General features: G+C 32.8%; 2 non-coding genes across 2 annotated transcripts; both read right to left on the bottom strand.

The window, feature by feature from the left end:
* Nucleotides 1-497: 497 nt before the first annotated feature.
* Nucleotides 498-571, bottom strand: TRNAI-AAU (transfer RNA isoleucine (anticodon AAU)). Its single transcript has one exon. It is a non-coding gene; the product is annotated as a tRNA-Ile (tRNA).
* Nucleotides 572-6,833: 6,262 nt separating this feature from the next.
* TRNAI-AAU (transfer RNA isoleucine (anticodon AAU)) lies at nt 6,834-6,907 on the bottom strand. Its single transcript has one exon. It is a non-coding gene; the product is annotated as a tRNA-Ile (tRNA).
* Nucleotides 6,908-13,578: the final 6,671 nt, after the last annotated feature.

Below are 13,578 nucleotides of genomic sequence, written 5' to 3' on the forward strand. Positions count from 1 at the left end.
ATAAATAAGAGATTTAGTTACTTGGCGTTAGAACTTAGAACCATTAATAGATTTTCCTGGAGCTTTCAGAATAATAATTAATTCTACAACTATATCAAATGTATTCATCCAATCCTTCAAGCAGTGTTTGATCCAAGGGGTATGCAACGGTTACCACGCATATTTTACAACGCGGTACCGTTAGAACGCTACTTTTACCACACAGGTCTTTACAACGAAATGCGCTGGGGGGCGCTCCAGGATAGTAAATACTTTAATTTACTATCCAACTCCTTTCCCTAGAGTCCACAGGGACTGGAGTTGGAATAGTAAATTAACTAATTTACTATCCAGCGCCCCTCCACGCAAGTCGTTGTAACGACTTGCGTGGTAAAAGTAGCGTTGTAACTGTACGCATTGTCAAAGTACGCGTGGTACCGTCATACATCCGATCCAAGGTGATAAACAGTCAAAAACGAGACACAAGAAAAATTAATCTTTTTTCAAACAATTATACGTGGCCTGTACAGGGATCGAACCTGTGACCTTGGCGTTATTAGCACCATGCTCTAACCATCTGAGCTAACAGGCCATTTTGCACAAGATCCTGGAAGTCCAGCCTATGAAGAAGTGCTAATGATAGTTAACCCGGGAGATTTGGAAAGCTTAATTTCCGAGGTTTACCATGAAGTTATAAATATATAATATCAACATGAAGAAACTAATATGACTTTAAAAAAATTACAATACGAGAGAGATTTTCATACTTAGTGTTAGAACTTAGAACCATTAATGTTTTTTCCATGTGTTTTAGCAATAAATAAAAATTCATCACCTATATGCAATTGATTCATTTAATCATTCTATCAGCTTCCCCTCAAAATAAATATAGAGATACACATGATACAGAAGAAAATACATCTATTTTCAACATTAAAGGAGCATCAAGTATTGGCTTGGAGACTGATTGAAAGTGTGTCCTTGGTATTTTTAACTTTATGCTCTAAAGACTAAACTAATAGGCTCAATAAATATATAGCATACTATTGAAGGAATAGCAGATGATGAAGTGCTACCGATTGTTAACCCGGGATAGTTGGAAAGCCTATATTCAGCTGTTTACATTCATACTATCTTTATATTTCATCAACAAGACAAAACAAAAATGACCTCAATAAATTGCAATAAATAAGAGATTTAGTTACTTGGCGTTAGAACTTAGAACCATTAATAATTCCAGGAGCTTTCAGAATAATAATTAATTCTGCAACTATATCAAATGTATTCATCCAATCCTTCAAGCAGCGTTTGATCCAAGGTGATAAACAGTCAAAAATGAGACACCAGAAAAAGTAATCTTTTTTCAAACAATTAAACTTGGCCTGTAAAGGTATCGAACCTGTGATCTTGGCGTTATTAGCACCACGCTCTAACCATCTGAGCTAACAGGCCATTTTGCACAAATTCCTGGAAGTCCAGCCTATGAAGAAGTGCTAATGATAGTTAACCCGGGAGATTTGGAAAGCTTAATTTCCGAGGTTTACCATGAAGTTATAAATATATAATATCAACATGAAGAAACTAATATGACTTTAAAAAAATTACAATACGAGAGAGATTTTCATACTTAGTGTTAGAACTTAGAACCATTAATGTTTTTTCCATGTGTTTTAGCAATAAATAAAAAATTCATCACCTATATGCAATTGATTCATTTAATCATTCTATCAGCTTCCCCTCGAAATAAATATAGAGATAAACATGATACAGAAGAAAATACATCTATTTTCAACATTAAAGGAGCATCAAGTATTGGCTTGGAGACTGATTGAAAGTATGTCCTTGGTATTTTTAACTTTATGCTCTAAAGACTAAACTAATAGGCTCAATAAATATATAGCATACTATTGAAGAAATAGCAGATGATGAAGTGCTACCGATTGTTAACCCGGGATAGTTGGAAAGCTTATATTCAGCTGTTTACATTCATACTATCTTTATATTTCATCAACAAGACAAAACAAAAATGACCTCAATAAATTGCAATAAATAAGAGATTTAGTTACTTGGCATTAGAACTTAGAACCAATAATAGATATTCCAGGAGCTTTCAGAATAATAATTATTTCTACAACTATATCAAATGTATTCATCCAATCCTTCAAGCAGCGTTTGATCCAAGGTGATAAACAGTCAAAAATGAGACACAAGAAAAATTAATCTTTTTTCAAACAATTAAACTTGGCCTGTACAGGTATCGAACCTGTGACCTTGGCGTTATTAGCACCACGCTCTAACCATCTGAGCTAACAGGCCATTTTGCACAAATTCCTGGAAGTCTAGCATATGAAGAAGTGCTAATGATAGTTAACCCGGGAGATTTGGAAAGCTTAATTTCCGAGGTTTACCATGAAGTTATAAATATATAATATCAACATGAAGAAACTAATATGACTTTAAAAAAATTACAATACGAGAGAGATTTTCATACTTAGTGTTAGAACTTAGAACCATTAATATTTTTTCCATGTGTTTTAGCAATAAATAACAATTCATCACCTATATGCAATTGATTAATTTAATCATTCTATCAGCTTCACCTCAAAGGAAATATAGAGATACACATGATACAGAAGAAAATACATCTATTTTCAACATTAAAGGAGCATCAAGTATTGGCTTGGAGACTGATTGAAAGCATGTCCTTGGCATTTTTAACTTTATGCTCTAAAGACTAAACTACTAGGCTCACTAAATATATAGCATACTATTGAAGAAATAGCAGATGATGAAGTGCTACCGATTGTTAACCCGGGATAGTTGGAAAGCTTATATTCAGCTGTTTACATTCATACTATCTTTATATTTCATCAACAAGACAAAACAAACATGACCTCAATAAATTGCAATAAATAAGAGACTCAGTTACTTGGCGTTAGAACTTAGAACCATTAATAGATATTCCAGGAGCTTTCAGAATAATAATTAATTCTACAACTATATCAAATGTATTCATCCAATCCTTCAAGCAGCGTTTGATCCAAGGTGATAAACAGTCAAAAATGAGACACAAGAAAAATTAATCTTTTTTCAAATAATTAAACTTGGCCTGTACAGGGATCGAACCTGTGACCTTGGCGTTATTAGCACCACGCTCTAACCATCTGAGCTAACGGGCCACTTTGCACAAGTTCCTGGAAGTCCAGCATATGAAGAAGTGCTAATGATAACCCGGGAGATTTGGAAAGCTTAATTTCGGAGGTTTACCATGAAGTTATAAATATATAATATCAACATGAAGAAACTAATATGACTTTAAAAGAATTACAATACAAAAGAGATTTTCATACTTAGTGTTAGAACTTAGAACCATTAATGTTTTTTCCATGTGTTTTAGCAATAAATAACAATTCATCACTTATATGCAATTGACTCATTTAACCATTCTATCAGCTTCCCCTCAAAGGAAATATAGAGATACACATGATACAGAAGAAAATACATCTATTTTCAACATTAAAGGAGCATCAAGTATTGGCTTGGAGACTGATTGAAAGCATGTCCTTGGCATTTTAACTTTATGCTCTAAAGACTAAACTAATAGGCTCAATAAATATATAGCATACTATTGAAGAAATAGCAGATGATGAAGTGCTACCGATTGTTAACCCGGGATAGTTGGAAAGCTTTTATTCAGCTGTTTACATTCATACTATCTTTATATTTCATCAACAAGACAAAACAAAAATGACCTCAATAAATTGCAATAAATAAGAGATTTAGTTACTTGGCGTTAGAACTTACAACCATTAATAGATTTTCCTGGAGCTTTCAGAATAATAATTAATTCTACAACTATATCAAATGTATTCATCCAATCCTTCAAGCAGTGTTTGATCCAAGGGGTATGCAACGGTTACCACGCATATTTTACAACGCGGTACCGTTAGAACGCTACTTTTACCACACAGGTCTTTACAACGAAATGCGCTGGGGGGCGCTCCAGGATAGTAAATACTTTAATTTACTATCCAACTTCTTTCCCTAGAGTCCACGGGGACTGGAGTTGGAATAGTAAATTAAATAATTTACTATCCAGCGCCCCTCCACGCAAGTCGTTGTAACGACTTGCGTGGTAAAAGTAGCGTTGTAACTGTACGCGTTGTCAAAGTACGCGTGGTACCGTCATAAATCCGATCCAAGGTGATAAACAGTCAAAAACGAGACACAAGAAAAATTAATCTTTTTTCAAACAATTATACGTGGCCTGTACAGGGATCGAACCTGTGACCTTGGCGTTATTAGAACCACGCTCTAACCATCTGAGCTAACAGGCCATTTTGCACAAGATCCTGGAAGTCCAGCATATGAAGAAGTGCTAATGATAGTTAACCCGGGAGATTTGGAAAGCTTAATTTCCGAGGTTTACCATGAAGTTATAAATATATAATATCAACATGAAGAAACTAATATGACTTTAAAAAAATTACAATACGAGAGAGATTTTCATACTTAGTGTTAGAACTTAGAACCATTAATGTTTTTTCCATGTGTTTTAGCAATAAATAAAAATTCATCACCTATATGCAATTGATTCATTTAATCATTCTATCAGCTTCCCCTCAAAATAAATATAGAGATACACATGATACAGAAGAAAATACATCTATTTTCAACATTAAAGGAGCATCAAGTATTGGCTTGGAGACTGATTGAAAGTATGTCCTTGGTATTTTTAACTTTATGCTCTAAAGACTAAACTAATAGGCTCAATAAATATATAGCATACTATTGAAGAAATAGCAGATGATGAAGTGCTACCGATTGTTAACCCGGGATAGTTGGAAAGCTTATATTCAGCTGTTTACATTCATACTATCTTTATATTTCATCAACAAGACAAAATAAAAATGACCTCAATAAATTGCAATAAATAAGAGATTTAGTTACTTGGCGTTAGAACTTAGAACCATTAATAGATATTCCAGGAGCTTTCAGAATAATAATTAATTCTGCAACTATATCAAATGTATTCATCCAATCCTTCAAGCAGCGTTTGATCCAAGGTGATAAACAGTCAAAAATGAGACACCAGAAAAAGTAATCTTTTTTCAAACAATTAAACTTGGCCTGTAAAGGTATCGAACCTGTGACCTTGGCGTTATTAGCACCACGCTCTAACCATCTGAGCTAACAGGCCATTTTGCACATGTTCCTGGAAGTCCAGCATATGAAGAAGTGCTAATGATAGTTAACCCGGGAGATTTGGAAAGCTTAATTTCCGAGGTTTACCATGAAGTTATAAATATATAATATCAACATGAAGAAACTAATATGACTTTAAAAAAATTACAATACGAGAGAGATTTTCATACTTAGTGTTAGAACTTAGAACCATTAATGTTTTTTCCATGTGTTTTAGCAATAAATAAAAATTCATCACCTATATGCAATTGATTCATTTAATCATTCTATCAGCTTCCCCTCGAAATAAATATAGAGATAAACATGATACAGAAGAAAATACATCTATTTTCAACATTAAAGGAGCATCAAGTATTGGCTTGGAGACTGATTGAAAGTATGTCCTTGGTATTTTTAACTTTATGCTCTAAAGACTAAACTAATAGGCTCAATAAATATATAGCATACTATTGAAGAAATAGCAGATGATGAAGTGCTACCGATTGTTAACCCGGGATAGTTGGAAAGCTTATATTCAGCTGTTTACATTCATACTATCTTTATATTTCATCAACAAGACAAAACAAAAATGACCTCAATAAATTGCAATAAATAAGAGATTTAGTTACTTGGCATTAGAACTTAGAACCATTAATAGATATTCCAGGAGCTTTCATAATAATAATTATTTCTACAACTATATCAAATGTATTCATCCAATCCTTCAAGCAGCGTTTGATCCAAGGTGATAAACAGTCAAAAATGAGACACAAGAAAAATTAATCTATTTTCAAACAATTAAACTTGGCCTGTACAGGTATCGAACCTCTGACCTTGGCGTTATTAGCACCACGCTCTAACCATCTGAGCTAAAAGGCCATTTTGCACAAATTCATGGAAGTCTAGCATATGAAGAAGTGCCAATGATAGTTAACCCAGGAGATTTGGAAAGCTTAATTTCAGAGGTTTACCATGAAGTTATAAATATATAATTTCAACATGAAGAAACTAATATGACTTTAAAAAAATTACAATACAAAAGAGATTTTCATACTTAGTGTTAGAACTTAGAACCATTAATGTTTTTTCCATGTGTTTTAGCAATAAATAACAATTCATCACCTATATGCAATTGAATCATCTAATCATTCTATCAGCTTCCCCTCAAAGGAAATATAGACATACAAATGATACAGAAGAAAATACATCTATTTTCAACATTAAAGGAGCATCAAGTATTGGCTTGGAGACTGATTGAAAGTATGTCCTTGGCATTTTTACCTTTATGCTCTAAAGACTAAACTAATAGGCTCAATAAATATATTTAGCATACTATTGAAGAAATAGCAAATGATGAAGTGCTACCGATTGTTATTCCGGGATAGTTGGAAAGCTTATATTCAGCTGTTTACATTCATACTATCTTTATATTTCATCAACAAGACAAAACAAAAGTGACCTCAATAAATTGCAATAAATAAGAGATTTAATTACTTGGCATTAGAACTTAGAACCATTAATAGATATTCCAGGAGCTTTCAAAATAATAATTAATTCTACAACTATATCAAATGTATTCATCCAATCCTTCAAGCAGCGTTTGATCCAAGGTGATAAACAGTCAAAAATGAGACACAAGAAAAATTAATCTTTTTTCAAATAATTAAACTTGGCCTGTACAGGGATCGAACCTGTGACCTTGGCGTTATTAGCACCACGCTCTAACCATCTGAGCTAACAGGCCATTTTGCCCAAGTTCCTGGAAGTCCAGCATATGAAGAAGTGCTAATGATAACCCGGGAGATTTGGAAAGCTTAATTTCGGAGGTTTACCATGAAGTTATAAATATATAATATCAACATGAAGAAACTAATATGACTTTAAAAAAATTACAATACAAAAGAGATTTTCATACTTAGTGTTAGAACTTGAAACTATTAATGCTTTTTTCATGTGTTTTGGAAATAAATAACAATTCATCACCTATATGCAATTGAATCATCTAATCATTCTATCAGCTTCCCCTCAAAGGAAATATAGACATACACATGATACAGAAGAAAATACATCTATTTTCAACATTAAAGGAGCATCAAGTATTGGCTTGGAGACTGATTGAAAGTATGTCCTTGACATTTTTAGCTTTATGCTCTAAAGACTAAACTAATAGGCTCAATAAATATATAGCATACTATTGAAGAAATAGCAAATGATGAAGTGCTACCGATTGTTATCCCGGGATAGTTGGAAAGCTTATATTCAGCTGTTTACATTCATACTATCTTTATATTTCATCAACAAGACAAAACAAAAATGACCTCAATAAATTGCAATAAATAAGAGATTTAGTTACTTTGCGTAAGAACTTAGAACCATTAATAGATATTCCAGGAGCTTTCAGAATAATAATTATTTCTACAACTATATCAAATGTATTCATCCAATCCTTCAAGCAGCGTTTGATCCAAGGTGATAATCAGTCAAAAATGAGACACAAGAAAAATTAATCTTTTTTCAAACAATTAAACTTGGCCTGTACAGGGATCGAACCTTTGACCTTGGCATTATTAGCACCAAGCTCTAACAATCTGTGCTAACAGGCAATTGTGCACAAATTCCTGGAAGTCCAGCATATGAAGAAGAGATAATGATAGTTAACCAGGGAGATTTGAAAAGCTTAATTTCAGAGGGGTACCATGAAGTTATAAATATATAATATCAACATGAAGAAACTAATATGACTTTAAAAAAATTACAATACAAAAGAGATTATCATACTTAGTGTTAGAACTTAGAACCATTAATGTTTTTTCCATGTGTTTTAGCAATAAATAACAATTCATCACCTATATGCAATTGATTAATTTAATCATTCTATCAGCTTCCCCTCAAAGGAAATATAGAGATACACATGATACAGAAGAAAATACATCTATTTTCAACATTAAAGGAGCATCAAGTATTGGCTTGGAGACTGATTGAAAGCATGTCCTTGGCATTTTTAACTTTATGCTCTAAAGACTAAACTACTAGGCTCACTAAATATATAGCATACTATTGAAGAAATAGCAGATGATGAAGTGCTACCGATTGTTAACCCGGGATAGTTGGAAAGCTTATATTCAGCTGTTTACATTCATACTATCTTTATATTTCATCAACAAGACAAAACAAACATGACCTCAATAAATTGCAATAAATAAGAGACTCAGTTACTTGGCGTTAGAACTTAGAACCATTAATAGATATTCCAGGAGCTTTCAGAATAATAATTAATTCTACAACTATATCAAATGTATTCATCCAATCCTTCAAGCAGCGTTTGATCCAAGGTGATAAACAGTCAAAAATGAGACACAAGAAAAATTAATCTTTTTTCAAACAATTAAACTTGGCCTGTACAGGGATCGAACCCGTGACCTTCGCATTATTAGCACCACGCTCTAACCATCTGAGCTAACAGGCCATTTTGTACAAATTGCTGGAAGTCCAGCATATGAAGAAGTGCTAATGATAGTTAACCCGGGAGATTTGGAAAGCTTAATTTCAGAGGTTTACCATGAAGTTATAAATATATAATATCAACATGAAGAAAGTAATATGACTTTAAAAGAATTACAATACGAGAGAGATTTTCATACTTAGTGTTAGAACTTAGAACCATTAATGTTTTTTCCATGTGTTTTAGCAATAAATAACAATTCATCACCTATATGCAATTGATTCATTTAATCATTCTATCAGCTTCCCCTCAAAATAAATATAGAGATACACATGATACAGAAGAAAATACATCTATTTTCAACATTAAAGGAGCATCAAGTATTGGCTTGGAGACTGATTGAAAGTATGTCCTTGGCATTTTTAACTTTATGCTCTAAAGACTAAACTAATAGGCTCAATAAATATATAGCATACTATTGAAGAAATAGCAGATGATGAAGTGCTACCGATTGTTAACCCGGGATAGTTGGAAAGCTTATATTCAGCTGTTTACATTCATACTATCTTTATATTTCATCAACAAGACAAAACAAAAATGACCTCAATAAATTGCAATAAATAAGAGATTTAGTTACTTGGCGTTAGAACTTAGAACCATTAATAGATATTCCAGGAGCTTTCAGAATAATAATTAATTCTGCAACTATATCAAATGTATTCATCCAATCCTTCAAGCAGCGTTTGATCCAAGGTGATAAACAGTCAAAAATGAGACACCAGAAAAAGTAATCTTTTTTCAAACAATTAAACTTGGCCTGTAAAGGTATCGAACCTGTGACCTTGGCGTTATTAGCACCACGCTCTAACCATCTGAGCTAACAGGCCATTTTGCCCAAGTTCCTGGAAGTCCAGCATATGAAGAAGTGCTAATGATAACCCAGGAGATTTGGAAAGCTTAATTTCGGAGGTTTACCATGAAGTTATAAATATATAATATCAACATGAAGAAACTAATATGACTTTAAAAAAATTACAATACAAAAGAGATTTTCATACTTAGTGTTAGAACTTGAAACTATTAATGCTTTTTTCATGTGTTTTGGAAATAAATAACAATTCATCACCTATATGCAATTGAATCATCTAATCATTCTATCAGCTTCCCCTCAAAGGAAATATAGACATACACATGATACAGAAGAAAATACATCTATTTTCAACATTAAAGGAGCATCAAGTATTGGCTTGGAGACTGATTGAAAGTATGTCCTTGACATTTTTAGCTTTATGCTCTAAAGACTAAACTAATAGGCTCAATAAATATATAGCATACTATTGAAGAAATAGCAGATGATGAAGTGCTACCGATTGTTATCCCGGGATAGTTGGAAAGCTTATATTCAGCTGTTTACATTCATACTATCTTTATATTTCATCAACAAGACAAAACAAAAATGACCTCAATAAATTGCAATAAATAAGAGATTTAGTTACTTTGCGTAAGAACTTAGAACCATTAATAGATATTCCAGGAGCTTTCAGAATAATAATTATTTCTACAACTATATCAAATGTATTCATCCAATCCTTCAAGCAGCGTTTGATCCAAGGTGATAATCAGTCAAAAATGAGACACAAGAAAAATTAATCTTTTTTCAAACAATTAAACTTGGCCTGTACAGGGATCGAACCTTTGACCTTGGCATTATTAGCACCAAGCTCTAACAATCTGTGCTAACAGGCCATTGTGCACAAATTCCTGGAAGTCCAGCATATGAAGAAGAACTAATGATAGTTAACCAGGGAGATTTGGAAAGCTTAATTTCAGAGGGGTACCATGAAGTTATAAATATATAATATCAACATGAAGAAACTAATATGACTTTAAAAAAATTACAATACAAAAGAGATTATCATACTTAGTGTTAGAACTTAGAACCATTAATGTTTTTTCCATGTGTTTTAGCAATAAATAACAATTCATCACCTATATGCAATTGATTAATTTAATCATTCTATCAGCTTCCCCTCAAAGGAAATATAGAGATACACATGATACAGAAGAAAATACATCTATTTTCAACATTAAAGGAGCATCAAGTATTGGCTTGGAGACTGATTGAAAGCATGTCCTTGGCATTTTTAACTTTATGCTCTAAAGACTAAACTACTAGGCTCACTAAATATATAGCATACTATTGAAGAAATAGCAGATGATGAAGTGCTACCGATTGTTAACCCGGGATAGTTGGAAAGCTTATATTCAGCTGTTTACATTCATACTATCTTTATATTTCATCAACAAGACAAAACAAAAATGACCTCAATAAATTGCAATAAATAAGAGATTTAATTACTTGGCGTTAGAACTTAGAACCATTAATAGATATTCCAGGAGCTTTCAGAATAATAATTAATTCTGCAACTATATCAAAGGTATTCATCCAATCCTTCAAGCAGCGTTTGATCCAAGGTGATAAACAGTCAAAAATGAGACACAAGAAAAATTAATCTTTTTTAAACAATTAACCTTGGCCTGTACAGGGACGAACCTGTGACCTTGGCGTTATTAGCACCACACTCTAACCATCTGAGCTAACAGGCCATTTTGCAAAAATTCCTGGAAGTCTAGCATATGAAGAAGTGCTAATGATAGTTAACCCGGGAGGTTTGGAAAGCTTAATTTCAGAGATTTACCATGAAGTTATAAATATATAATATCAACATGAAGAAACTAATATGACTTTAAAAAAATTACAATACAAAAGAGATTGTCATACTTAGTGTAGAACTTAGAACCATTAATGTTTTTTCCATGTGTTTTAGCAATAAATAACAATTCATCACCTATATGCAATTGATTCATTTAATTATTCTATCAGCTTCCTCTCAAAGGAAATATAGAGATACACATGATACAGAAGAAAATACATCTATTTTCAACATTAACCTCTTCTATGCTGGTGACGAACCCCAGCCGTCATGCACTACGGTGCTCGTGTGCTGATGACGGCTGGGGTTCGTCATGGCCCGCCCGTGTTCGGCCGGCGGCCGCACATGGGGAAAATCGCGGCCGCACGGAAGGGGTTAAAGGAGCATCAAGTATTGGCTTGGAGACGGATTGTAAGTATGTCCTTGGCATTTTTAACTTTATGCTCTAAAGACAAAACTAATAGGCTCACTAAATATATAGCATACTATTGAAGAAATAGCCGATGATGAAGTGCTACTGATTGTTAACCTGGGATAGTTGGAAAGCTTATATGCAGCTGTTTACATTCATACTATCTTTATATTTCATCAACAGGACAAAAGAAAAATGACCTCAATAAATTGCAATAAATAAGAGATTTAGTTACTTGTCGTTAGAACATCGAACCATTAATAGATATTCCAGGAGCTTTCAGAATAATAATTAATTCTACAACTATATCAAATGTATTCATCCAATCCTTCAAGCAGCGTTTGATCCAAGGTGATAAACAGTCAAAAATGAGACACAAGAAAAATTAATCTTTTTTTAAACAATTAAACTTGGCCTGTACAGGCATCGAACCTGTGACCTTGGCGTTATTAGCACCACGCTCTAACCATCTGAGCTAACAGGTCATTATTCACACTTGCCTGGAAGTCCAGCATATGAAGAAGTGCTAATGATAGTTAACCCGGGAGATTTGGAAAGCTTAATTTCAGAGGTTTACCATGAAGTTATAAATATATAATATCAACATGAAGAAACTAATATGACTTTAAAAAAATTACAATACAAAAGAGATTTTCATACTTAGTGTTAGAACTTGAAACTATTAATGCTTTTTTCATGTGTTTTGGCAATAAATAACAATTCATCACCTATATGCAATTGATTCAATTAATCATTCTATCAGCTTCCCCTCAAAATAAATATAGAGATACACATGATAAAGAAGAAAATACATCTATTTTCAACATTAAAGGAGCATCAAGTATTGGCTTGGAGACTGATTGAAAGTATGTCCTTGGCATTTTTTAACTTTATGCTCTAAAGACTAAACTAATAGGCTCAATAAATATATAGCATACTATTGAAGAAATAGCAGATGATGAAGTGATACCGATTGTTAACCCGGGATAGTTGGAAAGCTTATATTCAGCTGTTTACATTCATACTATCTTTATATTTCATCAACAAGACAAAACAAAAATGACCTCAATAAATTGCAATAAATAAGAGATTTAGTTACTTGGCGTTAGAACTTAGAACCATTAATAGATATTCCAGGAGCTTTTAGAATAATAATTATTCCTACAACTATATCAAATGTATTCATCCAATCCTTCAAGCAGCGTTTGATCCAAGGTGATAAACAGTCAAAAATGAGACACAATAAAAATTAATCTTTTTTCAAACAATTAAACTTGGCCTGTACAGGGATCGAACCTGTGACCTTGGCTTTATTAGCACCAATCTCTAACCATCTGAGCTAACAGGCCATTTTGCACAAGTTCCTGGAAGTCCAGCATATGAAGAATTGCTAATGATAGTTAACCCAGGAGATTTGGAAAGCTTAATTTCAGAGGTTTACCATGAAGTTATAAATATATAATTTCAACATGAAGAAACTAATATGACTTTAAAAAAATTACAATACAAAAGAGATTTTCATACTTAGTGTTAGAACTTAGAACCATTAATGTTTTTTCCATGTGTTTTAGCAATAAATAACAATTCATCACCTATATGCAATTGAATCATCTAATCATTCTATCAGCTTCCCCTCAAAGGAAATATAGACATACACATGATACAGAAGAAAATACATCTATTTTCAACATTAAAGGAGCATCAAGTATTGGCTTGGAGACTGATTGAAAGTATGTCCTTGGCATTTTTAACTTTATGCTCTAAAGACTAAACTAATAGGCTCAATAAATATATAGCATACTATTGAAGAAATAGCAAATGATGAAGTGCTACCGATTGTTTACCCG

The sequence above is a fragment of the Lissotriton vulgaris genome, chromosome 4_1 (genome assembly GCF_964263255.1).
Source record: "Lissotriton vulgaris chromosome 4_1, aLisVul1.2, whole genome shotgun sequence".
NCBI lineage: Eukaryota > Metazoa > Chordata > Amphibia > Caudata > Salamandridae > Lissotriton > Lissotriton vulgaris.